This window comes from Moschus berezovskii, chromosome 22, assembly GCF_049115385.1.
Source record: "Moschus berezovskii isolate FMDL1 chromosome 22, NW_MosBer_1.0, whole genome shotgun sequence".
Taxonomy (NCBI): Eukaryota; Metazoa; Chordata; class Mammalia; order Artiodactyla; family Moschidae; genus Moschus; species Moschus berezovskii.
The window spans coordinates 13,419,230-13,444,749 of NC_142481.1; the positions used below are offsets into that span (position 1 = coordinate 13,419,230).

At 43.8% G+C, this 25,520-nt stretch overlaps 1 pseudogene; it reads left to right on the plus strand.

Moving 5' to 3' along the window:
* Positions 1-764: 764 nt before the first annotated feature.
* The window catches only part of LOC129547304 (cytochrome P450 2B4-like), a 29,413-nt pseudogene continuing 4,657 nt past the window's right edge, over positions 765-25,520 (plus strand).

The following is a 25,520-nucleotide window of genomic DNA, read 5'->3' on the forward strand; positions in this document are numbered from 1 at the left end:
GCACCACAGCTACTGAGCCTGTGTTCTAGACCCCAGGAGCTGTGACTACTGGACCCACGCACTGCTGCTACTGAAGCCTGCACGCCTTGAACCCGAGCTCCCCAACAAGGGAGGACACCGCAGTGAGAAGACCCCCGCACTGCCGCCTCTGCCCCTCAACCCTCGCCCCTGCTTACTGAGACTAGAGAAAAGAAGTGCAGCAACGGATCCAGCACAGCCAAAAATAAATAAATAAAATTATACATACATATAAAAATACAATCCTCCAAACCCAGACCACACAGAATTAGGTCTCCCATAAGACCCCACCTCCTCCTCCACACCTCACTCTTCACAGATGCCCATCCCCAGTGGGCACAGGATGCCCCACTTCTGCTAGCCAGCTAACCTCCATCCCTCATGATGCAATGCCACAAACGCATAAAACTGCCTGAGAGCTGCCCTTGTGGTGCCACCACCCTGCACCCAGTCTCCACAAGTTCCTGGAGCTGACATTCCCCTCCCGCCACCTTGGGGGACGTGCTCTCCGTTCAAGGGCGTTGCCCACCAAGACACCTTCAGCCCGTCAGGGGTCCGTGGGGAGCTGGCTTAAGATCTGCTGAGATGATAAACTTTATGGCATCTGCAGCCTCTGTAAACTTTGGGCTCCCTCTTGTCTCTGGAGAGTTAGCAGGAGCTCTGCCAAGGTAGGATCTTGGCACACCTTCCCCACCCATAGAGCAGAATAACAAACAGTGGAGCAGACTACCTTTAAGAGAGACAGCATGATCAAAGGCAGGCACAGACCATGGCTCTCTCCAATCCTGCTCCTTATTCTCTTCATTGGCCTCCTGCTCCTCTGGGGCCACCCTGCCTCCCAGGGCCGACTCCCCTCAGGACCTGGCCTCTGCCCTTCCCGGGAAACGTCTTGCAAATGGACCACAAGGGCTTCCTCAAGTCATTGCAGGCGGTGAGATGGAAAGGGCAGGTGGGGGGTGGGGGTAGGGTTGGGAAGTGGGGGGAAAAGGAGGTGGGTGGATGGGAAACAGCTTAGAGGCAGCAAGGGAGCTGGGGGTCAAGTTCAGGTGTGACTTCCCAGGCCCCCTTGGGGACTGTCTTCTTCCAGCCATGATCTGGCCCTAGATACATGATAGAGAAGCTACCAGAATTCTTATAAGAAGGACTGAAGTTTGGGTGGAGAGAGAAATTAAAAAAGAAAAAATTTTTTTGAATTATTTTTGTTTGGAGGATAACTGGTTTACAATATTGTACTGGTTTTATTTTAAAAATTTATTGGAGTATTGTTGATTTACAGTGTTGCATTAGTCAGGTGTACAGAAAAGTGATCCTGTTATATATGTATATAGATACATATATTTATTCTTTTTCAGATTCTTTATCCATATAGGTTATTATAGAATACTGAGTTGAGTTCTCTGTATTATACAAGTAGGTCTTTGTTGGTGATCTACTTTGTATATAGTAGTGTGTATAAATGTATTTTTTAGTGTGTGTATATTAATCCCAAGTTTCTAATTTATCCCACCCCACCACCCATATTTCCTCTTCAGTAACCATAAATTTGTTTTCTACATCTGTGACTCTGTTACTGTTTGTAAATAAGTTCATTTGTATGATTTTTAAAAAAAAAACCAGGTTCTATATGAGTGCTATTATTATACATTTGTCTTACTGTGTCTAACTTCACTTGCTATGATAATCTCTAGGTTCAACCATGCTGTTGCAAATGGCATTATTTCTTTTTTTTTAATGGCTGGGTAATATTCCAATGTATACAAGTAACATATCTTCTTTACCAATCTTCCGTCAATACATATTTATGTTACTTCCCTGTCTTGGTTATTGTAAATATTGCTACAATCACATTGGGGTGCATGTATCTTGTTCTTTTTTTAAAAAAAGACTTTTAATGTAGTCCCCAGTACAGTTTAATAATATATGCCAAATGAGTGTTCAAAATTAGTCATAATAAAGATAGATGATAATAATTATCAATACTTGGAATGGTCTGGCGGAAGAACTTGTCCTTAATGCCTCTTGTGCAGTATTTTATAATTAATTTTTCTTGAAGTATAATTGATTAGTTTCTGCTGTACAGCAAAATGAATCACTTATGCATACACATTCACCCACTCTTTCTAAGATTTTTTTCCAAATAGGTTAGGTTATTATGGAGTATTGAGTAGAGTTCCCGGGGCTCTTCAGTAGTTTCTTATTAGTTATCTGTTTTTTATACTAGTGTGTATATGTTATATTTTATTGAGGTATAGTTGACTTACAACGTTTCAGGTGCACAGCAAAGTGATTCAGTTACACAGATACACATATACTACTTTTGAAAGTGTTTTTCATCATGGTTATTACAAAATATTGATTATAGTTCCCTATGCTATACAGTCAACTTTTGTTGCTTCTTGCAATCTATTTTTTAATTAGAAATCTAGCATTCTATTCTTACTAAGTCAAACAAGTAGAATCAAAATGCCATAATTTTTTAGCTTAGGCAAAAAGTCACAAGTTTTCAAAAATATATATATTATACATATTATACATATATATATATATACATACAAAAGCTTTTCTACTACATTTGATAAGCTTTGAAAAAAAGATAAAAAAGGAGATGGAGAAATTGAAGAACATAAACGAAATTAAATGAGAGCACTGGATATGAAATAGAAAAAGTGAAACAAATTAGATAAAAGTAGAAGATCATCATATAGTCCAGTTGTTTTTAAACATGACTGCTCATTAGAAGCATATCTAGAGTAGTGTGTATATGTTAATCCTAGTCTCAATTTATCCCTCCCACCCGTTATTCCTTGGTAAACATATGTTTGTTTTCTATATCTGTGACTCTATTTTTGGTTTTCAATTTTAATTAATTTTTTTTGAAGTATAGTTGATTTATACAATGTTGTATTAGTTTCTACCATACAACAAACTGAATCAGCCATATATGTACATATATCCACTCTCTTTTAAACTACAATGCCATTTAGGTCATTACCAAGTTAGTAGAGTTCCCTGTGCTATACAGTGAGTTCTTGTAAGTTACCTATTTTATACCTGTTGTTGTTCAGTTGCCAAGTAGTGTCTGACTCTGCAACCCTATGGACTGCAGCATGCCAGGCCTCCCTGTCCCTCGTTATCTCCTGGAGTTTGCCCAAGTCATGTCCATTGAATCAGTGATGCAATTGATGATTGCGTCCAACCATCTCACCCTTTGCCAGCCCCTTCTCCTTTTGCCATTGATCTTTCCCATCATCAGGGTCTCTTCCAATGAATTGGCTCTTTGCATCAGGTGGCCAAAGTATTGGAACTTTAGCTTCAGCATCAGTCCTTCCAATGAATGTTCAGGGTTGGTTTTCCTTAGGATTGATTGGTTTCATCTCCTTGCAGTCCAAGGGACTCAAGAGTCTTCTCCAGCACAATTCAAAAACATCAATTCTTTGGGGCTCAGATTTTTTTATGGTCCAACTCTCACATTCATACATGACCACTGGAAAAATCATAGCTTTGACCATACAGACCTTTTTTGGCAAAGTGATATCTTTGCTTTTTAATACACTGTCTAGACCTGTCATAGCTTTTCTCCCAAGAAGAAAGAATCTTCAAATTTCATGGCTGCAGAGGCCATCCACAGTAATTTTGGAGATCAAGAAGGGAAAATCTGTCACTGCTTCCCCTTTTTCCCCATCTATTTGTGATGAAATGATGGGACCAGATACCATGATCTTAGATTTTTGAATATTGAGTTTTAAGCCTGCTTTTACTCTCCTATTTCACTTTCATCAAGAGGCTCTTTAGTTCCTCTTTGCTTTCTGCCATTAGGGTGGTATCATCGACATATCTGAGGTTGTTGATATTGAAATGTTGTTGCTGAGCTGTGAAAAACGCTGGGATTCTTGGCCTCTGGAGGAGAGGAATTCAATCCAGGGCCAGGAACAAGGCTTGATCACACAGAGCTTTTGTGTAATAAAGTTTTATTAAAGTATAACAGATAGAGAAGGCTTCTGACATAGACACCAGAAGTGGACAGAAAGAGTGACTCCATGCTAGTCTTTAACAGGAGGTTATATGCCTACTGGGCTTCCCTTGTGGCTCAGCTGGTAAAGAATCCACCTGCAATGCGAGAGACCTGGGTTCCATCCCTCGGTGGGGAAGATCCCCTGGAGAAGGGAAAGGCTACCCACTCCAGTATTCTGCCCTAGAGAATTCCATGGACTGTAGTCTATGGGGTTGCAAAGAGTCAGACACTACTGAGCGACTTTCACTTCCTTTCACTTCACTTGTACACCTACTAGCAGGCTGCTAATTAGAGAAAGGAAATATCAAAACTCAGAGAGTGGCACCAAGGCCCCTCAGGGTGAGTCATAAAATCACCATAAAATGATTGACATGAATCTTGAAGTAAGGCAGGTTTCCAAGCTCATTAACATAGCTTTCAGTTCAGTTCAGTCGCTCAGTCATGTCCGACTCTTTGTGACCCCATGAATCACAGCACACCAGGCCTCCCTGTCCATCACCAACTCCCGGAGCTCACTCAAACTCATGTCCATGATGCCATCCAGCCATCTCATTCTATGTCGTCCCCTTCTCCTCCCGCCCCCAATCCCTCCCAGCATCAGAGTCTTTTCCAGTGAGTCAACTCTTCGCATGAGGTGGCCAAAGTATTAGAGTTTCAGCTTTAGCATCAGTTCTATAAGCTTAAGAAAACATTATGTTCTCTTAAGTAAAACATATTGGTTTGTTGAGTAAAATATGCTGGTTTGTCAAATTGGTTCTGAGTCTTACGTGGAACTGACTTGAAGAAACAGAGAATCGAAGGTAAATACATAGTTAATTAACATCAGTTCAGTTCAGTTCAATAGCTTAAGAAAAATATTTCCATAAGAAAAATACATTGGTTAGCTCAAGGTTTGAAAAGTTAAGTTCAGGTGGAACCAAGTATCATCATGGCAACACAGAATTTTAAAAGAAACCTCCTTTTAATTTTGTATAGAGAAAGGGAAAAAAATCTGACACTTGTAGTTTGTTTTCTCCTGCCACTTAAGAGAGAGATAGAAAAGTCTGACACTTGCAGCCTATTTCCTCCATTTGGAGACCCCCAGCCTTCTGCCTGTTACCCTCTCAGATATTTCTCCCGCCTCTTGATTTCTGCTTGCGATTCATCCAGTTTGGCATTTAGCATGATGAACAAAGGTCCATCTAGTCAAGGCTATGGTTTTTCCCATGGTCATGTATGGATGTGAGAGTTGGCCTATGAAGAAAGCTGATCGCCGAAGAATGGATGCTTTTGAACTGTGGTGTTGGAGAAGACTCTTGAGAGTCCCTTGTACCGCAAGGAGATCCAACCAGTCCATTCTGAGAGAGATCGATCCTGGGTGTTCATTGGAAGGACTGATGCTAAAGCTGAAACTGCAGTACTTTGGCCACCTCATGCGACGAGTTGACTCACTGGAAAAGACTCTGATGCTGGGAAAGGTTGGGGGTGGGAGGAGAAGGGGACGACCGAGAATGAGATGGCTGGATGGCATCACCGACTCTGTGGACATGAGTTTGAGTGAACTCCGGGAGTTGGTGATGGACAGGGAGGCCTGGCGTGCTGTGATTCATGGGGTCGCGGAGAGTCGGACACGACTGAGCAACTAAACTGAACTGAACTGACTCTGCATAAAAATTAAATAAACACAGTGACAATATATAACTTTGTCATACTTGTTCCCAATGGTGAAAAAGTCCGTTGTGTCATGTAAGGTTTTAACTGTTGTTTCTTGACCCGTATACGGGTTTCTCAGGAGAGAGGCAAGATGGTCTGATATTCCCATCTCTTTAAGAATTTCCCGTAGTTTGGTGTGATCCACACAGTCTAAGGCTTTGAAGTCAATGAAGCAGAAGTAGATGCTTTTCTGGAATTCCCTTGCTTTTTCTATGATCCAGCAAATGTTGGCAATTTGATGTCTTGTTCCTCTGCCTTTTCTAAACCCAGCTTGTACATCTGGAAGTTCTCAATCTTTTTGACTTATGTTTTTTTCTGAACATATGTCCAAGAATGGGATTGTTGGGTCATATAGCAACTATATTTTTTGTTTTCTGAAGAACATCCATACTGTTCCCCATACTGGTTATACCAATTTACATTCTCTCCAACAGTGTAGGAGGGTTCCCTTTGGAGAGAGACATTCGAATAGACTTGAGACTTTGAGCTGTGATGCTGTGTAGGTTAGGAGAGAGAGGTTCTACAGCTTGGATGTGGGGAGTCTCTGTAATTTTTAAAAGCTGGGAGGTCCCAGGATAAAGCCAAGAGAGGAGGATGCTTGGGGTCAGGTGATATGTAAGCCTCGGAGGAGACCACAGAGTTCCAGTCTCAGCTCTTCCCTGTTGGGGCTGCAGTCTGAAGGTTAGGTTAACTGGGAGGTGTGATGCAGGGGTGAAGTGGAGATCCTTCTCTTGAGTCAGAGAGTGAGACCTGCACTCTGCCCCCACAGCTTCAGGAGAAATACAGGGATGTCTTTGCCGATTACCTTAGGTCTTGGCCCACTGTCATCCTGTGGGTGTACACGGTGATGAGGGAGGCCTGGTGGATCAGGCCGAGGCGTTTTCTGGCTGAGGGGACGTCACCATCCTTGACCCTGTCTTCCAGGGAACAGGTGAGTGGGGGGCGAGGGTGAGGATTAGGGAGGGGAGGAGGGACTATCCCATGTGCCTTCAAAACCTTCCCTCTATGCCCCACCGTCAGGTCTGGGTCTTGCCAGTGGGAAGTCATGGAAGGTTCTACGGCGATTCTCTGTGATGACCATGAAGGACTTGGGGATGGGGAAGCGGAGTACTGAGGAACAAATCAAGGAGGAGGCTCAGTGTCTGGTGGAGGAGCTTCGGAAATCCCAGGGTGAGTGTGTGCTGGGTGGAGGTGGGGATGAGATGGGCTGAGAGAGAGGGAGAGGGCATGTGACTGATAAACAGAGATCCAGAGACAAAGACAGAGAGAGGCAGAAACAGGTTCAGATAAAGAGGAGAAGGAGGCCGAGACAGAGGAAGAGAGAGGGAATGAGGAGAAGCAGAGCGAGACAGGGGCTAGCAGAGGGAGAGGGGGAGGCGGAGAAAGTAGACAGACGCACAGCAAGAGCAAGACGGAGAGATATGGAGAAGGTGACACGATAAATCTAGGGACGGAAACTGGAAGGAAAAGTGAAGGAAAAAGGAAAGGGAGTAGGGAGTTATTAAAGTCAGAGGAACACAGAGTGTCAACGAGGTTAAGGACAGAGGCTACAAAGATGTGGCAAGAGAACAGAGAAGAAGGAGTGAGTCTGAAAGAAAGAGTGAATGAAAAGAGCAGAGAAAGTCAGCCCAAGACACAGACCCAGAGAATCAGCAAGAGACGCAGAGGCGGGGACTTTCAGAAAGAAAATCTCAGAAACCAATGACAGCCAAGTCAGCCAAGAGAAAGACAAACTAATCAAAGAAGCTAGGATGAGATGGCACCAGCCAGGTCAGAGCCAACCGGAAGGACTGTGCAGGGGATCCCTCCCCCCATGACAGGGGCCTACCTGGATCCCCACTTCCTCTTTAATTCCATCAGCGCCAACATCATCAGCTCTGTTGTCCTTGGTGAGCACTTTAATTACCAGGACCTTAGATTATTATGGCTGCTACATTTAATGAATGAACTCTTCATCATTCTCTACTCCTCCTATACCCAGGTGACGTATCAAATGCACGGTGGGCCGGCAATCAGGGTGGGTGGACCCCAGGAAGAGATCAAATACTTTTTGTCCTGAACACCAAACATGGAAGGTACAACCCCTGCCCCCTCCCAGGTGAGGCCATCCGTCAGTTTGGGGGTCAAAAGCAGGCCTTGGACAAGGATGGGCTTCAAGAGAAGAAACCTCAGCATATGTGAGAGTGACTGCAGCTGGGTGCAGGGGTCTATGAACCACTGTTTGCATGTGTGTGTGTGTGTGTGTGTGTTGGGGTGTGTGTGAGAGTGTGTGTGTGTGCTCAGGTGGGAGGCACACCCTCCAAATCCACAGGGTGAATGATGTCTTTTGGATGTTGCTGCTTGTGCAGCAAAGAACATCAACACCCACAGTACCAACCCAGTGAGTGCAACTGGTTCTGCACCTTGTCTGCTGCCTTGTAGGTGTTTGAAATCTTCCTGGGCATCTTGAAACACTTTCCTGGCACACACACCCACTTGTACAGCATGATTCAAGAAGTGAAAGATTTTATCACTGAGAACAGGGAGAGGTATCAGAAGATGCTAGACCCCAGTGGCCATAAGGATTTCATTGATTCCTTCCTACACCGCATGGACAAGGCAAGGCCTGCCCATGATGGGCTTTGGAGATGGGAAAGACAGCGATGGAAATCATACTAACATTGAACTAATATTTTTGGGTGTGATGTACATGTTCTTTAAATGATGAAATACTTCCCTAAGGATTAGCAAGAAAGCCAAAGAGCCAACCTCTCAGCAGAGCCCCTCACCATTCCTTCCAACCTCCTCAACAATTCCTCCCAGCAGCCTTTAAAGAGATGGTAACTGCAATCGCAAGCCACTCCAGTACTCTTGCCTAGAAAATCCCATGGACGGAGGAGCCTGGTAGGCTGCAGTCCATGGGGTCGCTAGGAGTCAGACATGATCGAGTGACTTCACTTTCACTTTTCACTTTCACACATTGGAGAAGGAAATGGCAACCCACTCCAGTGTTCTTGCCTGGAGAATCCCAGGGACGGGGGAGCCTGGTGGGCTGCCGTCTATGGGGTCACACAGAGTCGGACACGACTGAAGTGACTTAGCAGCAGTAGCAGTAGCAGCAACCAAGCAGTTAACTTGTGTCCAGTAAGTTTTCTCTGAGACACATAGTCAAATCTGTTCTGATTGGTCAAGCTCCGTGTATATTCCGATTGATAGAGGCCAATGTCTGTTCTGATTGGTCTGACAAGTGCCATACCAGTTGTTAAATATGAACAAGGCAAGGGCTGCCCTGGATTCGGGGGGAGTGGGAGCCAGAAAGAGAGTGATGGACACACTACTGACATTGAACTAGTATCTTTGTGTGGGATATATGCATTCTTTAAATGTTGAAATACTTCCCTAAGGATTAGCAAGGAGTCCATGGTCCAATCCCTCCCTTCTATTACTCCCTAATCCTCTCAAAGCCTTCCTTTTGGAATGCCTTTAAAGAGATTATGACGAAGGAGTTAAGTTAACATATGGTCCAGTAAACTTACTCTGAGATGGCTCTCACTCCTTCCCCCAATTCTGACAGGCACAGACCTGAGTCTGTTCTGATTAGTTAGAGGCCCACGTCTGTTCTAACTGATGGAGACCAACATCTGTTCTGGCAAGTTTCTACTAGTTTTTAAATATCTTCAGCATCATCCCTGGAATGTCAGCTGTAAGGGCCAATCAGGAGTGCAATGACACCCAAGGACAGAGAATCAACAACAGCAATGACATCAACAAATTAACCTCTAGCTTTCATTAAGCTTATCATACATTATCAAAGTAACTCCATGAGGATGTGCTAAGGCACCAAGAAGTTATATTCCTTGCCCAAATACACACCGCTGGTAAATATTAGGGCCGGAATTTGAAGTCCAGGCACTTTCACTCTGGAGTTCACCCTTTTGGTACCTTTTAGGCATTGATTGGAGAAAAAAGGGTTCAAGAAAAAGAGTAACTGGCACAGAGGAGCATGGTGTTGGTAGGAAGATAAGAAGACTCAGAAACTGGGAATTTCTGCAGGGGGAAATGTTAAGAATCACCCATCCCCATCTCTAGGAGCGCTCAGATCCTGAGAGTGAGTTTCACCAGGAGAATCTCGTTCACACGGTTCTTTGCTGGTACAGAGAACTCCAGCTCCACACTCTGCTTTGGGTTTCTACTCCTTCTTAAGAACCCTGATGTCTTAGGTGAGCTGGGCTTATGGGAAGTGGGGGCGGGGAGGAACGAGGGTCTCTAAGGCCACGCTGGAAGGCTGATAGGCTCAGACAGATAACTTCTGTCCTGAGCGATCTGAAAAAATAAATCACCCCTAGAGGGCTTCCCTGGTAGCTCAGCTGGTAAAGAATCCTCCTGCAATGGGGGAGACCTGGGTTGGATCCCTGAGTTGGGAAGATACCCTGGAGGAGGGCATGGCAACCCACTCCAAATTTCTTGCCTGGAGAATCCCCATGGACAGAGGAGTCTGGCGGGTTATAGTCCATGGGATTGCAAGGAGTCTTACTCGACTAAGCAAGTAAGCACAGCACATAGGCATTTGTAACTTGTAATAAAAGTTTGCTAGGGACAAAGCTCTTTCAAGTTGACAAAGCAGTTTAGGATTTACTTTACCAAGAATTTTTCATGCAGGCAAGCACTGTCTGGTGTAGAATGTGTTTGTACTTATGAAGTGTTTTGCAGTCTGCCCTGAGTGATGGTAAGGTGCCTTCTGGTTTTCAAAGAATGCTCCTGACGTAAAGCATTACCTTTTGCAGTGCATTTTGCTGTCTACTAAAGTACAGGATTCTAGCTAACTACCCTTTGAGGTGGACTAAAAATTTGACTTTTTAACATATATTTCCAATTTACATGGAGAAGGAAATGGCCAATTTACAACTAATTAAAAAGCACCTTCACTTGCTCTCATGTTGATGTCTGCAGATCAGACTGGAGATACTCTCACCTCATCAGACTCCATTCTTTCATAGGAATGAATTTATGGCCAGCCTGAGGGAATGACTTATCTAAAATCACATAGCACATGAGTGAGACAAAAGGAGATGACACCAGTTTCAGCTACAACTCATTTCTGGTGGGAAAAGCTAAAAAGCACCATTAAGTGTTGAATGAATTTCCACCCACCTGTCCTTACCCAAGTTACCCCCTGTCATAACTAGAGTAGAAACATCAGAGAAGATTTCTCCACAAACAAGCTTCTGATATCTTTTTTGATGCTTTCATTGAGAGGAATAACCGAACATCTTAGAAAAGAATTTACAAGACCTTCTCATCAGTCTGCAGGTCATTTTCAGGTCACTTGGTTGAGTCCACTGTGATGAGCACTTATTGACATACACTCCTCCCACCTGAACTGTTCTCAGAGAAAGTCCAGGCACAAATTGACAGAGTGATTGGTGCACACCGTCTCCCAGCTCTGGAAGATCGGGCAAAAATGCCTTATACAGATGCCGTCATCCGCGAGATTCAGAGTTTCAGTGACCTAGTCCCTGTTGGTGTCCCCCACCTGTCATCAAGGACACTCACTTCCGGGGATATTACCTCCCTAAGGTGAGACCAGCAGGGTCACAAATCTTGATTGTAGGTGCTGTCTGCCTCCAGTCCTATGGTTCATATCTGGTTGTTGGACTATGATCAGAATTTTTGTTTCCAGATTTCTATGGAAGAGAAGAGATTTTAGAAATATACTGAAGTCTTCTTTCTTTTGTTCAGTCATATTTATTACCTTTACAAGATATTAGGTTTGCTGGATAAAGTAGAATATACTTTTGAAGCTTGTTATACAGTAGAGTCGGAGAAGGCAATGGCAAGCCACTCCAGTACTATTGCCTAGAAAATCTCATGGATGGAGGAGCCTGGTAGGCTGCAGTCCATGGGGTCGCTAAGGGTCGGACACGACTGAGCGACTTTATTTTCACTTTCACACATTGGAGAAGGAAATGGCAACCCACTCCAGTGTTCTTGCCTGGAGAATCCCAGGGACGGGGGAGCCTGGTGGGCTTCCGTCTATGGGGTCACACAGAGTCGGACACGACTGAAGTGACTTAGCATAGCATAGCATAGCATACAGTAGAGTTGGTTTTTTAAAATCTTTTAAAATCATTTCTTCTTAAGGTTTATATGAACCCATGTGTTTATATATATCCATACACACAACAATTGGCTCATACTGTGACAGTCACTTTACAACTGAGTGACCTTGTCTTTCTATACATTTAGCACAATTTGGCGGAGAAGGCAATGGCAAGCCACTCCAGTACTCTTGCCTAGAAAATCCCATGGATGGAGGAGTCTGGTGGGCTGCAGTCCATGGGGTCACTAGGGGTCGGACACGACTGAGCGACTTCACTTTCACTTTTCACTTTCACACATTGGAGAAGGAAATGGCAACCCACTCCAGTGTTCTTGCCTGGAGAATCCCAGGGACAGGGGAGCCTGGTGGGCTGCCGTCTATGGGGTCACACAGAGTCGGACACGACTGAAGTGACTTAGCAGCAGCAGCAGCACAATTTGGGAGAAGGCAATGACAACCCACTGCAGTACTCTTGCCTGGAAAGTCCCATGGACGGAGGAGCCTGGTAGTCTGCAGTCCATGGGGTTGCTAAGAGTCAGACGCGACGGGGTGACTTCACTTTCACTTTTCACTTTCATGCATTGGAGAAGGAAATGACAACCCACTCCAGTGTTCTTGCCTGGAGAATCCCAGGGACGGGGGAGCCTGGTGGGCTGCTGTCTATGGGGTCGCACAGAGTCGGACACGACTGAAGCGACATAGCAGCATTAGCAGCAGCAGCACAATTTGCAATTTGTGTGTGTGTGTGTGTGTGTATGTGAGTGTGCCTTTCTTTTTTAAATATAACAGTTTGTTGTAGATATATTGTTCAGGTCAATGTCTATGGTTATAACTCATTTTTCTGTGGTAGCTTACATTGCTGAGTATAGGTGTACCTACAGGTGATATTCACAGTACTGAATCACCCAATGGACCGCAGTGGAAGTGAGAAATAGATTTAAGGGACTTCCTCAATGATCAATGCAATGAAATAGAGGAAAACAATAGAATGGGAAAGACTAGAGACCTCTTCAAAAAAATTAGAGATACCAAGGGAACATTTCATGCAAAGGTGGGCTTAATAAAGGACAGAAATGGTATGGACCTAACAGAAACAGAAGATATTAAGAAGAGGTGGCAAGAATACACAGAAGAACTGTACAAAAAAGTCTCCGAGACCTAGATAATCATGATGGTGTGATCACTCACCTAGAGCCAGACATCATGGAATGTGAAGTCAAGTGGGCCTTAGAAAGCATCACTACCAACAAAGCTAGTAGAGGTGATGGAATTCCAGTTGAGCTATTTCAAATCCTGAAAGATGATGCTGTGAAAGTGCTGCACTCAATATGCCAGCAAATTTGGAAAACTCAGCAGTAGCCACAGGACTGGAAAAGGTCAGTTTTCATTCTAATCCCAAAGAAAGGCAATGCCAAAGAATGCTCAAACTACCGCACAATTGCACTCATCTCACATGCTAGTAAAGTCATGCTCAAAATTCTCCAAGCCAGGCTTCAGAAATACGTGAACCGTGAACTTCCAGATGTTCAAGCAGGTTTTAGAAAAGGCAGAGGAACCAGAGATCAAATTGCCAACATCCACTGGATCATCAAAGAAGCAAAAGAGTTCCAGAAAAAAACATCTATTTCTGCTTTATTGACTATGCCAAAGCCTTTGACTGTGTGGATCAAAACAATCTGTGGAAAATTCTGAAAGAGATGGGAATACCAGACCACCTGATCTGCCTCTTGAGAAACCTACATGCAGGTCAGGAAGCAACAGTTAGAACTGGACATGGAACAACAGACTCGTTCCAAATAGGAAAAGGAGTATGTCAAGGTAATATTGTCACCCTGCTTATTTAATGTATATACAGAGTACATCATGAGGAACGCTGGGGTGGAAGAAGCACAAGCTGGAATCAAAATTGCCGGGAGAAATATCTATAACCTCAGATATGCAGATGACACCACCCTTATGGCAGAAAGTGAAGAACTAAAGAGCCTCTTGATGAAAGTGAAAGAGGAGAGTGAAAAAGTTGACTTGAAGCTCAACATTCAGAAAACTAAGATCATGGCTTCCGGCCCCATCACTTCATGGCAAATAGATGAGGAAACAGTGGCTGACTTTATTTTTCTGGGCTCCAAAATCACTGCGGATGGTGATTGCAGCCATGAAATTAAAAGACACTTACTCTCTGGAAGGAAAGTTATGACCAACCAATATGACAGCATATTAAAAAGCAGAGACATACTTTGTCAACAAAGGTCAGTCTAGTTAAGGCTATGGTTTTTGGCTATGTATGGCTGTGAAAGCTGGACTATAAAGAAAGCTGAGTGCCGAAGGATTGATGCTTTTGAACTGTGGTGTTGGAGAAGACTCTTGAGAGTCCCTTGGCCTGCAAGGAGACCCAACCAGTCCATCCTAAAGGAGATCAGTCCTGGTTGTTCATTGGAAGGACTGATGTTGAAGCTGAAACTCCAATACTTTGGCCACCTGATGTGGAGAGCTGACTCATTGGAAAAGACCCTGATGCTGGGAAAGATTGAGGGCAGGAGGAGAAGGCGACGACAGAGGATGAGATGGCTGGATGGCATCACCGACCCAATGGACATGGGTTTGGGTGGACTCCGGGAGTTGGTGATGGACAGGGAGGCCTGGTGTGCTGCAGTTCATGAGATCTCAAAGAGTCGGACATGACTGAGTGGTTGAACTTAACTGAACTGAATGAACAGCACCCATCAGGCTATATTTTGGCCCCAGTCCTGGAGTCAGCTCTTTATAGAGCTCTGTTGAGTCAGATGTGAGTCTTTTAGTTGATGGATCATAAAGAAGACCAAGGGGTCTTGAAGATGAGGGATCAGGGTGGTTGGTGAGGATCCCTGGAGGGATGCGACACTAGTAACCAAATGGGGGAGAGTCATTTCAACATTCCTGCCACCAACTATAGAGACACACAGTGGGTGAAGCTCATGATCAGCTGTGGAGGCACCATAATGGATTCAGCCACTCTTTGTTGATGGCCATTTGAATTCCCTTGTCTTTGATGTCCTCTTAAGGCATGACCTTGTACCCCATCCTGAGCTCTGCCTCCAAGACCCATGCCCCTTTCAGAGCCAGATGCCTTCTACCCTTGACATTTCCTGGATGCGCAGAGCAACTTCAGGAAGTCAGAAGTCTTCATTCCATTCTCCATGGGTAAGCCATGCTCTTTCTCCCCTGAGGGAATGCCTGCTCACTCACGCTCTGTGTGTGACTTTCTGATTCAGTTCAGGCCCAAACACTGGGTGAACATTTTGGCAGAACGTGAGGATTCTGGAGGAAAGAGAAAGCAAAACATCTACAGAGAGAGAGAGAGTGTGAGGCGAAGGGAAGGGACATGGTACGAAAGAAGAGATAATGGAGACGAAACCAGTGATATAGGTAAAGAGACAGAGGCAGACACACGCTTCTCGCATACACAGAACAGACAAAGAAATGATCCATTATTGAGCGCCTGCTGGGTGCCAGGAATGTTGAAAGATGTTTACAGTTTTTCCTTGAAAATTCAAATAACTATCCTAATTTTTATATTGGAAACAAGGAATTTTTATCATATAAGTGAAGACAAAAAAGAGTGTCATATGTAAAATATGAGCCAGGTTAGAGTGAGATCGTTGGTACTTAGGGCACAAAAATTTAAGGACTATTCACTCCCAGGGTCGTGTAGTTACCCTGATTCAATCACCTATCAAGTAATTCAACTTTTAGCTACTGACATGAAATTTCTTCAACTGAAAAAGTTTAATCTCCTTAGGTCTACCTCTGTTTGTTTTTTATAGTGACCCACCTCCACGCTCATTGTCTAATCTGTCTTTTCTAGCTATATAATATTATTTGACTTATTATACCTGTACGTATGCTTTAGTATTTTATGGGCACCATACTCTTCTTTGTTATTGCAATACATTTTATTTTTCTTCAGAGTATACTTTAGAATTATTTTGTCAAAGTTTCAAAAAAAAATTGATTTGGATTTTATTAGAATTCACCAAATTGGTAGTTTGACTCAGATATCTTTGACAAATCTATATGTTTACTATATCCTAGACAAAAGATAGTGTGTCCATTTAGTTCTTCTTCTATTATTGGTGGCTTCTTGAACTTTCTTTAAACTAGGCTCTGCCTATTTCTTTCCAAATGTATTCCTAAGGAACACGAGAGGAGATTGTGGCTATTGTTTGTAGAGCCTCTTTTTCAACTCAGGCTGTGGGCTGCTGTTTTTAAAATGCCATAGACTGGATGGCTTAGGCAAAATAAATTATTTTCTCACAGTTATGGAAATAATTACTGCCACAAATCACCACAAGTCTGCAATCAGGGAGCCAGCATGGTCAGGTTCTGGTGAGATCTCTTTTCCTGACTTGCACATGGCCGCCATCTTGCTGTGGCCTCACATGGCAGGGTGAGGCTCTGGTATTCCTTCCTCTTCTATAAGAATCTTCTCCCCTCTTGGAGGCTCCACCCTAATGAAGTCATTTAAACCTAACTACATTCCAAGATCCTTTCTCAAAATATCACCTTGGGGGTTAGGGCTGCAGCATATAAATTTGGGGAGGACACATTTCAGGACAGAGCAATCTTCTAATGTATTTTGAATTGTTTTAATAAGTATATCAGAAATCCACTGAAGTTTTTGGGTGCATGTTTCTGTCTTAACTGAACAAATTCCTTATTATTTTTATAATTAGCAGTTTTTCATTTATTCTCTTATCTTTTCCTAATAAATGATGTTAACATCTGTAAATGATGATATTTTGACTTAAATGTTTCTTAGGCTAAAGTCACATGTCGTGTTTTCCTAACACTTCTGGATCATGTGAAGAAAGAGTACTGATAGTGAGCAATCTTCCTCTAATTCCTAACTTTAAGGAGAATGTTTTTATTTTCTCTATTAAGCTTCATGCTGACTATGATGTATTCTAAATATTTTATGGCATTCTACCATATGTTTTTATCAATTGTAGACCACATTAAGAAAATATCGTTTCTATTTCAAGTTCTTCTTTTTAAAATTTTTTACCAGGATGTTATATTATTACCAATGATTTTCTCAGCTCCTATTAAATGATCAAATTATGTTTTCCTTTGACCACTTAAAGAAATAGTTGATGTCTTCATGTTGAATCATTCTCATTCCTGTAGAATTGGAACAAAAGAGGCCTCAGGGGACAGGGGACTGGCTCAAGGCCCCGTAGGAAGCCATGGTCTATGGAGGTCAGGGCAGGGCTAAGGTGTGATAAATATGCTGAACATTTCAGTGACTTAAAATCAAAAGGTTATTTTCCTGCGCATGCAACATGCTCATCCCAGGCCATGAGAGTCTTGTAGAATGGGGGCTAATGAGGGCTGTATCCTAACATATTAGACACAGAGAAAACAGCATGACATGCAAAACTGAGCCCTCGCTTTACTGGACAAACCAAGTACCATCCAAGGTCAATGTGGCAGAGATGTTTATGCACTCAGAGATGAGCTATGAATACTAATGAACAGTAATTAGCTTTGCCACACACACAGAAGGCAACTGTTTGGGTTCCTTTTCTTCCCATGAGACTGTGGGTCAACAGGATGCAGTTGAAACCTCAGTCCAGCCCAAGGACACAATGCTGTCACCCTTGGTTATTCTGGTGGACATAGCCTGTGCTGAAGTCAACTGAGATACTAAGAGCTCCACCTGCCTGGATGCTTTTGTGGAATTTGAACCCGTCTTATAGGGAGATATGAGGGGTCGTTTTGACAGTCAGAAAAATGGGGGCAAGAGTGGATGTGGTCCTATTCAAAGTTTTTAAAGCATGATGTGGGCATGAGCAGTCAGAACCTCCACAGGTTTGGGTGTGGGCATGGGTCTGGGAAGTCTATTTGGTTGATTGCTGATTGTGAGCAAGACCAGGGGGCTGGGAGGAGGGTCAAGGTGACCAGAAGGGTGCGGACACTCAGAAACTTAGAGCAAGGCTGTGCATCCACTGATCAGAAGTAGGTCACCATTTGAATAGCCAAGTGCCCACCTACTTCAGGACAGACCAGAGGTTTCATCTCCCCTCTATCTCTCTCCCATGGGCCTCATACCCAGGGCGTGCTGCCACAGATTTCTCCCTTGTTTTCCTATTTTCTCATAAATTGGCTTAGTTGAGATAGTTAACACATAAAGGCACACACAGAGAGACAGAGAACTCCAGATGGGAAAAAACTAGGTTCCAGGAGGAACAGAGGAGGGCACCGTATGAGATAGGCTGAGGGGAGGAAGGACGTAGATAGAAACATATAGATACCCCTCCAGCACGGAGGCAAACACACACACACACACTCACACACAGAGGGGTGTTAGTATTGAGGACAACAATAGGATCAGAAGTACCTCCCATGTAGGAGTAAGCAAATAACTCAGAATTGTAGGAATGGAACAACCAAGTGCTCTGCAGTACTCTGCCCACGGACTCTCCTTCCCTTACACCCTCTGGAAAACACTTCTGTCTGGGTGAGAGCTTGGCCCGCTCAGAGCTCTTCTGCTTAACCTCCCTTCTGCAGAACTTCTCCTTGGGTTCTCCCAAGACCCCAGAAGACAGTGATCTCATGTTGTGGGCAAATGTGGCAGGGAGGTCATCCCCTGTGTTCCAGGTCTGCTTCCTGCCCCACAGGGGAGGGGGACAGTGAAAAGCGGAGCAGTTCCCCTCGGAGTCCTTCCATCCAGCCCCTGCCTCTGTCCAAAATTAACATGTGCAGGCTCCTGACTCCTCTCTGCTCACTCTCTTGGTGGAAGTCTCTTCTCTGGTCTCTCCTTCATCCAGCCTGCTATAGTCACCACTCATCCCCAGATGGCCCACTCTGTTGGCTGACAATATTTCAGGGTCAAGAAATGCCTTCAAAAACTTAGTGTTACCATTAACCCTGGGCTTCCCAGGTGGCACAAGTGGTAAAGAACCCACCTGCCAATGAAGGAGACATAAGAGACTGAGTTTGATCCCTGGGTCGAGAAGATCCCCTGAAGGAAGGCATGGCAATCTATTGCAGTATTCTTGCCTGGAGAATCCCATGGACAGAGGAGCCTGGTGGATTACAGTACTTAGGGTTGCAAAGAGTTAGACATGCTGAAGCAACTCAGCACGCATGTACTACCGCCCCTGGCACAGTTAGGGTAACTGAGGCGCCAAAGGAGGGCAAGATTTAGAGCCAGGCTTACTGGAGAAGGAAATGGCAACCCACTCCAGTACTCTTGCCTGGAGAGTCCCATGGACAGAGGAGCTTGGTAGGCTATAGTCCATGGGGTCTCAGAGTCGGCTGCGACTGAGCTACTTCACTTTACCCAGAACGGCAGCATCAGCACGAGGTCCTGTGCGTCCCTTCCTTGTCTCCACCTACTCTGCACATCCCTGCCCTTCTCCTCCCTCCTTGAATTGAACTGTCTTGTTCAGCCCTCAACTGCTGCACTAATGACTTAATACTTCCATTATTTCTCTGACTTTACCCATGACAACCAGTGTACCATTGTCTTTCTGGACAGTGGTTATGTCTGCTGCCTTGTTTCCTTGTCTCTTATTTAGGTAAAATACACATATTGTAAAATTAATCATAAGCATTTTAAGGTGTCCATTTCCATGGCATTTTGTACAATCATAATGTTGTAGAACCATCAATTCTATCTATCCCCAAATATTTTCATAACCCCATCAAAAACTCCATCCTACACATCAATATAAACTGGCCATCACAATACTGTAAAGTAATTATCCTCCAATTAAAATAAATATATAATTTTTTAAAAACTCCATCCCATTAAGATGTCAGGTCCTGATTCTTTTTTTCCGTAGGCCCCTGACAACCATCGGAAAGCTTTTTTTTTTTTGTATGAATTTACCTATTCTGGAAGTTTCATGTAAATGGCATTATACAATAAGTGACTATCTCTGACTCTTTCATTTACCACAATGTTTTCAAGGTTCATCCACATTGTAGCAGATATTAGGGTCATTTGTTTAGTGGCTGATTAGTATTCCATTGTGTGGAAATACATTTTGTGTCTTCTTTCATCAGTTGATTGACACGTTGATTGTTTTGTCTAATGTGAGAGGTTTGTCCATGTGCAAGCATTGTGGCACTGCAGTGAAGGGTCCCAGGTTCCACACCTGTTTCATTTCCTTACTGAAACACTTTCCACCCTTACTCTTTTTTTAACTTTTTACTTTGTATTGGGGTATCCCTGGTGACTCACAAGATGAAGAATCTGCCCGCAATGTGGGAGACCCAGGTTCAGTCCCTGAGTTGGGAAGATCCCCTAGAGAAGGAATGGCCACCCACTCCAGTATTCTTGCCTGGAGAATTCCATGGGCAGAGGAGCCTGGAGGGCTACAGTCCACAGAGTCGCAAAGAGTCAGACATGACTGAGTGACTAACACTTTCAATTTCACATAGCCAATTAACAAACAAACAAGATTGTGATTGTTTCAGGTGAACGGTGAAGTGACTCAGCCATACATGTACATGTATCCATTCTCCTCCTAATTTCTGTGCCATCCAGCCCACCACACAACATTAAGCAGGGTTCCTTGTGCTATACAGCAGGTCCTTGTTGGTTATCCATTTTAAGTATAGCAGTGTGTACATGTCGGTCCCAAACTCCCTGATCATCCCTTCCCCTCATCCTCCTCAACCATAAATTTGTTCTCTAAGTCTGTGTGTCTATTTTTGTTTTGTAAGTTCATTTGTATCATTTCTTTTTAGATTCCACATGTAAGGGGTGTCATCTGACATTTCTCCTTCTCTGACTTACTCCAATCAGTATGACAATCTCTAGATCCACCCATGTTGCTGCAAATGGTATTATTTCATTCTTTTTAAAGGCTAAGTAATATTCTATTGTATATATATATATATACCATATATTTCTGGGGTTTTATCTTTTTCATTCATCTGAGGCATAATCCTCTGCCTTTTCATTTTGCTTAGTTTTCTGTGATTGTGATTTTCATTATCATCAAGTCCGTAGTCTTGAATTGTACCAATGACTTCACTGACCCAGGAACCCTAGCTCTGCCCAGTGCAATGGCCTCCTCCTTTATTTGATCTTCAGCTGGGGGGACATGTGGGTTGATGCATGAGAGTCAGTTTATCCATTCAACAGTCTTCTAAGGTTGGAGAGAGGCAAAGATGTGGCAAGTAAAGAGAGAGACAGACAGATGAGGATATAGTGAGAGACAGACAGACAAGACAGGAGAAATATTGGCAGAAAGACTGAGAGAGGTGTGGGGTGACACAAGTAGATGGAGGTGAAGGATGAAGAGGAGGAGGAACAAGAAGGACAAAAACAGGGTAATACAGAGAGAGACTGACATAAACAGCCAAGAAGAAACTCTGAAGCATAGAAAAGGGAACTCAATAGGGAGACTGCAAATTGAGAAAGCACTGCAGGCAGAATCAGACTGGCATAGACAGAGAAGGTGAGTTAAATAAGATTGAAGAAGGCAGAACGAGGAAGCGGAAAAGAGTATAGAAAGAAACAGTGCCTGACAGGAGGTATAGACAGGAGAAAAGATTGGGGCAGATGACCACGGGCAGAGAGAGCCCAAGTGTGTCTGCTTGCAGAGCCCAGGGGATGGGGAGGACCGGGTGGGAGAGAGCAGAAGTCAGGCTCTTTTGGAAGAGTCTGGTTGCAGAACCAGTTACAGAATAATCACACGGGAGATCTTCCCTGAGTATTGCTAAGTTCATGTGTCCTAACTTCTAAATGGGCCCAGATGTGGGTTAGGTGTTATTCTAAGAATTTTAACAAACATTAACTTCTTTTACTTCATAATAGCCCTACAAGATAAGTACCGTTCTTCCCATATTAGACATGAAAGACAGTAAAAACGTCAAGTCAGAAATATGCCCATACCTCCATGTGGAAGCACACACACACTCACACACACATCCGAGCAGAAGTATCTCCTTACATTCTGGGGAGCCATTGAACTGTTTGGAAATCAAACCAATGCTACAAACAGTGACATGAAAAGATGAGAAAGTTACATCCACCCAACAAAGCACACCTACTTTCAGAGGATCTGGAACTTCTCTAGGAGCCAACCTTGAATGGCAGGTTAAAAGTCAATTTCACACAAATATATTGCAATGGACACAGGTGTCTGGGCTTTGGGAGGTGACAGGGCAAAGAATGTGCAAGCACCTGATGTCCACATCGTGAACCTCTGTGCTCACAGGAAATCCTATTTGTCTCCGCGAAGGCATCTCCCACACAGAATTATTCCTCTTCTTCACCGCCATCCTCCAGAACTTCTCCATGGCCAGCCCCTAGACCTCTGAAGACATTGACTTCACTCCCCAGGACAGTGGGGTGGGCAAAGTTTCCTTGATGTTCCAGGTCCACTTCCTGCCCCATGAAAGAGGCTGAGGGAAGGTGATCGAGGATGCCAGGGTCACATGTGTCCCCACCTCTGCAGAGAACTGCCCCTGGACTCTCTCCCTGTCTTCCTGCCTCTGATCAGGCTGTGTTGTGAGCCAGCATCCCGCCCCTCCATGGATGCCACCTCCATGGGAAAGTCCCATCTGCAGTCTCATCTCCTTCCATCCTTCTGCAGCTCTCCTAAACTCAAGGAGGTGTTTTTCTTCCCCCATTTATAGAATTTCAGCAGTGTTCTATGTGTAGAAAATAGGGCTGAATGGGAAAACATGACTCAGGATCTCTCTCCACTTGTCTCCGAGACCACAGCTCACCCCAAGTGACTTCTCCCTTCTTCAACACAACCACAGCTTCCTTTTCTCATCTCCTTGTGCTCCTTAATCTGTGCATCCATGAGCTCACTTGAATCCTCCTTCCAGTAACCCCTTGAAGTGGGTTCAATTGATTTTGCACACCTTACAGATGAGTAAACAGAAGCTAGGCAATGGCCAGAGTGCTCTAAGGTCACCTGGCTAGTGAGTGGAGAAGCGAGATTCACACTCTGGGTCCCTGGGCTCTTGAGCTCAAACTGTTCACTCAGCTCCTTTCTGCCCCGAGATAGTTTAAAATGAGGCTGAAGTTCACATCATGTAACTCACTAGTTTAAGGTGTATAGTTTGGTGGCATTTAGTTCATTCACACACCTGACCGTCACCACTACTCTCTCTAGTTCCAAACATTTTCATCACCCAGGAGAAAACCTGGTACCCATTAGTAGTCATCCCCCATTTGCTCTTCCCCTCAGCCCCTGGTAACACCAAATGCTTGCTGTCTCCATGGGCTTACAGTTCAGCACATTTCATATAAATGAATTATACAATCTGGGTCTTTAGTGTCTGGCTTTCTTTTACTTAGTGTGGTGTTATCCAGTTACATCCATGTTGGAGATCATGGTTGTACAGAGTGGCCCTCCCTCATCTTCATCTTCTTGTCTCTCCCTCCTCCTTCCCTTCATGAAGGGGCCCATCAGCCCATGGCCCCTGAGCTGTGTGGTTCTATAATGGGGTCTTGGATTCCCTGATATTCCCCTTCCAGTACCCTGAGCCGCAAATAAACATCCTATATCTGGCATCCCTGGGGCAGGTCATCCTAGCAGGTTTCATATGACTCATTTATTGTCTAATCACTAGGGATCTTTTGAGAGGTGAGAATTCTCCTTCCATTTTTGCATGAAATGTTCCCTTGGTATCTGTAATTTTCTTGAAGAGATCTCTAGTCTTTCCCATTCTATTGTTTTTCTATATTTGTTTATGTCGTTCACTTAGAAAGGCTTTCTTATCTCTCCTTGCTTTACTTTGGAACTCTGCATTCAAATGGGTATACTTTTCCTTTTCCCCTTGGCCTTTAGCTTCTCTTTTGCCTTTCTTTCAAAGGTTTCTGCTTTGGCCTTGCACTCATCCCACACCCTAGCAAAGTAATGCTCCAAGCCAGGTTTCAACAGTACGTGAACTGTGGACTTTCAGATGTTCACGCTGGATTTAGAAAAGGCAGAGGAACCAGAGATCAAATTGCCAACATCTGTTGGATCATCAAAAGAGTAAGAGAATACCAGAAAAACATCTACTTCTACTTTACTAACTATGCCAAGCCTTTGACTGTGTAGATCACAACAAACTGTGGAAAACTCTTCAAGAGATGGAAATACCAGACCACCTTACCTGCCTCCTGAAAATCAGTATGAAGGTCAAGAAGCAACATTAGAACTGCACATGGAACAACAGACTGGTTCCAAACTGGGAAAGGAGTATGTCAAGGCTGTTTATTATCACCCTGCTTATTTAACTTATATAATACAGAGGACATCATGCAAAATGCCGGGCTGGATGATGCACAAGCTGGAATCAAGATTGCCAGGAGAGATATCAATAACCTCAGATATGCAGATAACACCACCCTTTTGGCAGAAAGCGAAGAGGAATTAAAGAGCCTCTTGATGAAGGTGAAGACGCTGATGCTGGGAAGGATTGGGGGCGGGAGGAGAAGGGGACAACAGAGTTGGTGATGGACAGGGAAGCCTGGCATGCTGCAGTCCATGGGGTGGCAAAGAGTTGGACATGGCTGAGAGACTGAATGGAACCGAAAAATTAAAAATGTCTCACCTCTGTGAAGTTTCTTTTATCAAAGACTATCTCACTTAGTTCACTCAGCTTCATCAATTTATTCTATAGGAATAATAGAATTTTTATTTCTAGATTTTTATGGGAGAAAGGGATATTTTACAAAAAGAGAAAAGTCCTCTCCTGTTTATTCGGTCTTGTCTTTTTACCTTTATAAGATGTTAGATTTGCTGAAAAGTAACATATCTATTGAAATCTATTATACAATCGAGTTAGTTTTTTAAAAGCTATTTTATCATCTCACCTTTATGTTCATATGAACTCAGGCTTATATATACCCATTTGTTACTGTTATTATTTGGTTGCTAAGTCTGACTCTTCAGGACCCCATAGACTGCAGCATGCCAGGCTCCTCTGTCCTCCACTATCTCCCAGAGTTTGCTCAAATTCATGTCCATTGAGTCAGTGATGCCATCTAACCATCTCACCCTCTGCTGTGCCCTTCTCCTTTGCCTTCAATCTTTCCCAGCATCAGGGTCTTTTCCAATGAGTCAGCTCTTCACATCAGGTAGCCAATGTATTGGAGCTTCAGCATCAGTCCTTTCAATGAATATTCAGGGTTGATTTCCTTGAGGATTGACTGGTTTGATTTCCTTGCACTCCAAGGGACTCTCAAGAGTCTTCTCCAGCCCTACAATTCGAAAGCATCAATTCTTTCACACTCAGCCTTCTTCTTGGTCCAACACTCATATCCATATGTGACTACTAGAAAAAAAAACATTGATTTGAATATATGGACCTTTGTAGGCAAAGTGGTGTCTCTGCTTTTTAAAACCTGTCTAGATTTGTCATAGCTTTCTTTCCAAGGAACATCTTTTAATTTCATGGCTGAAGTTACTGTCTGCAGCGATTTTCCACATACAAACAACTGACAGATACCCTGTCTGTCACTTTGCAACTTGTGTCCAGTATGGATGTCACCTTCCCCTCTGGTCTTTAAGTCCATATCAGTACAATCTGCAACTTGTTGGTGTGTGTCTGGTGTGTGTGTATGAGTATGGCTTTCCTTTTTAATATAACAGTACGCTGTATAGATAGGGGCGTCCCTGGTGACCTCCCAGACGGCCCAGTAGTAAAGAATCCACCTGTCAATGCAGGAGGTGCAGGGGCTGCAGGTTCAATCCCTGGGTTGGGAAGGTCCCCTGGAGA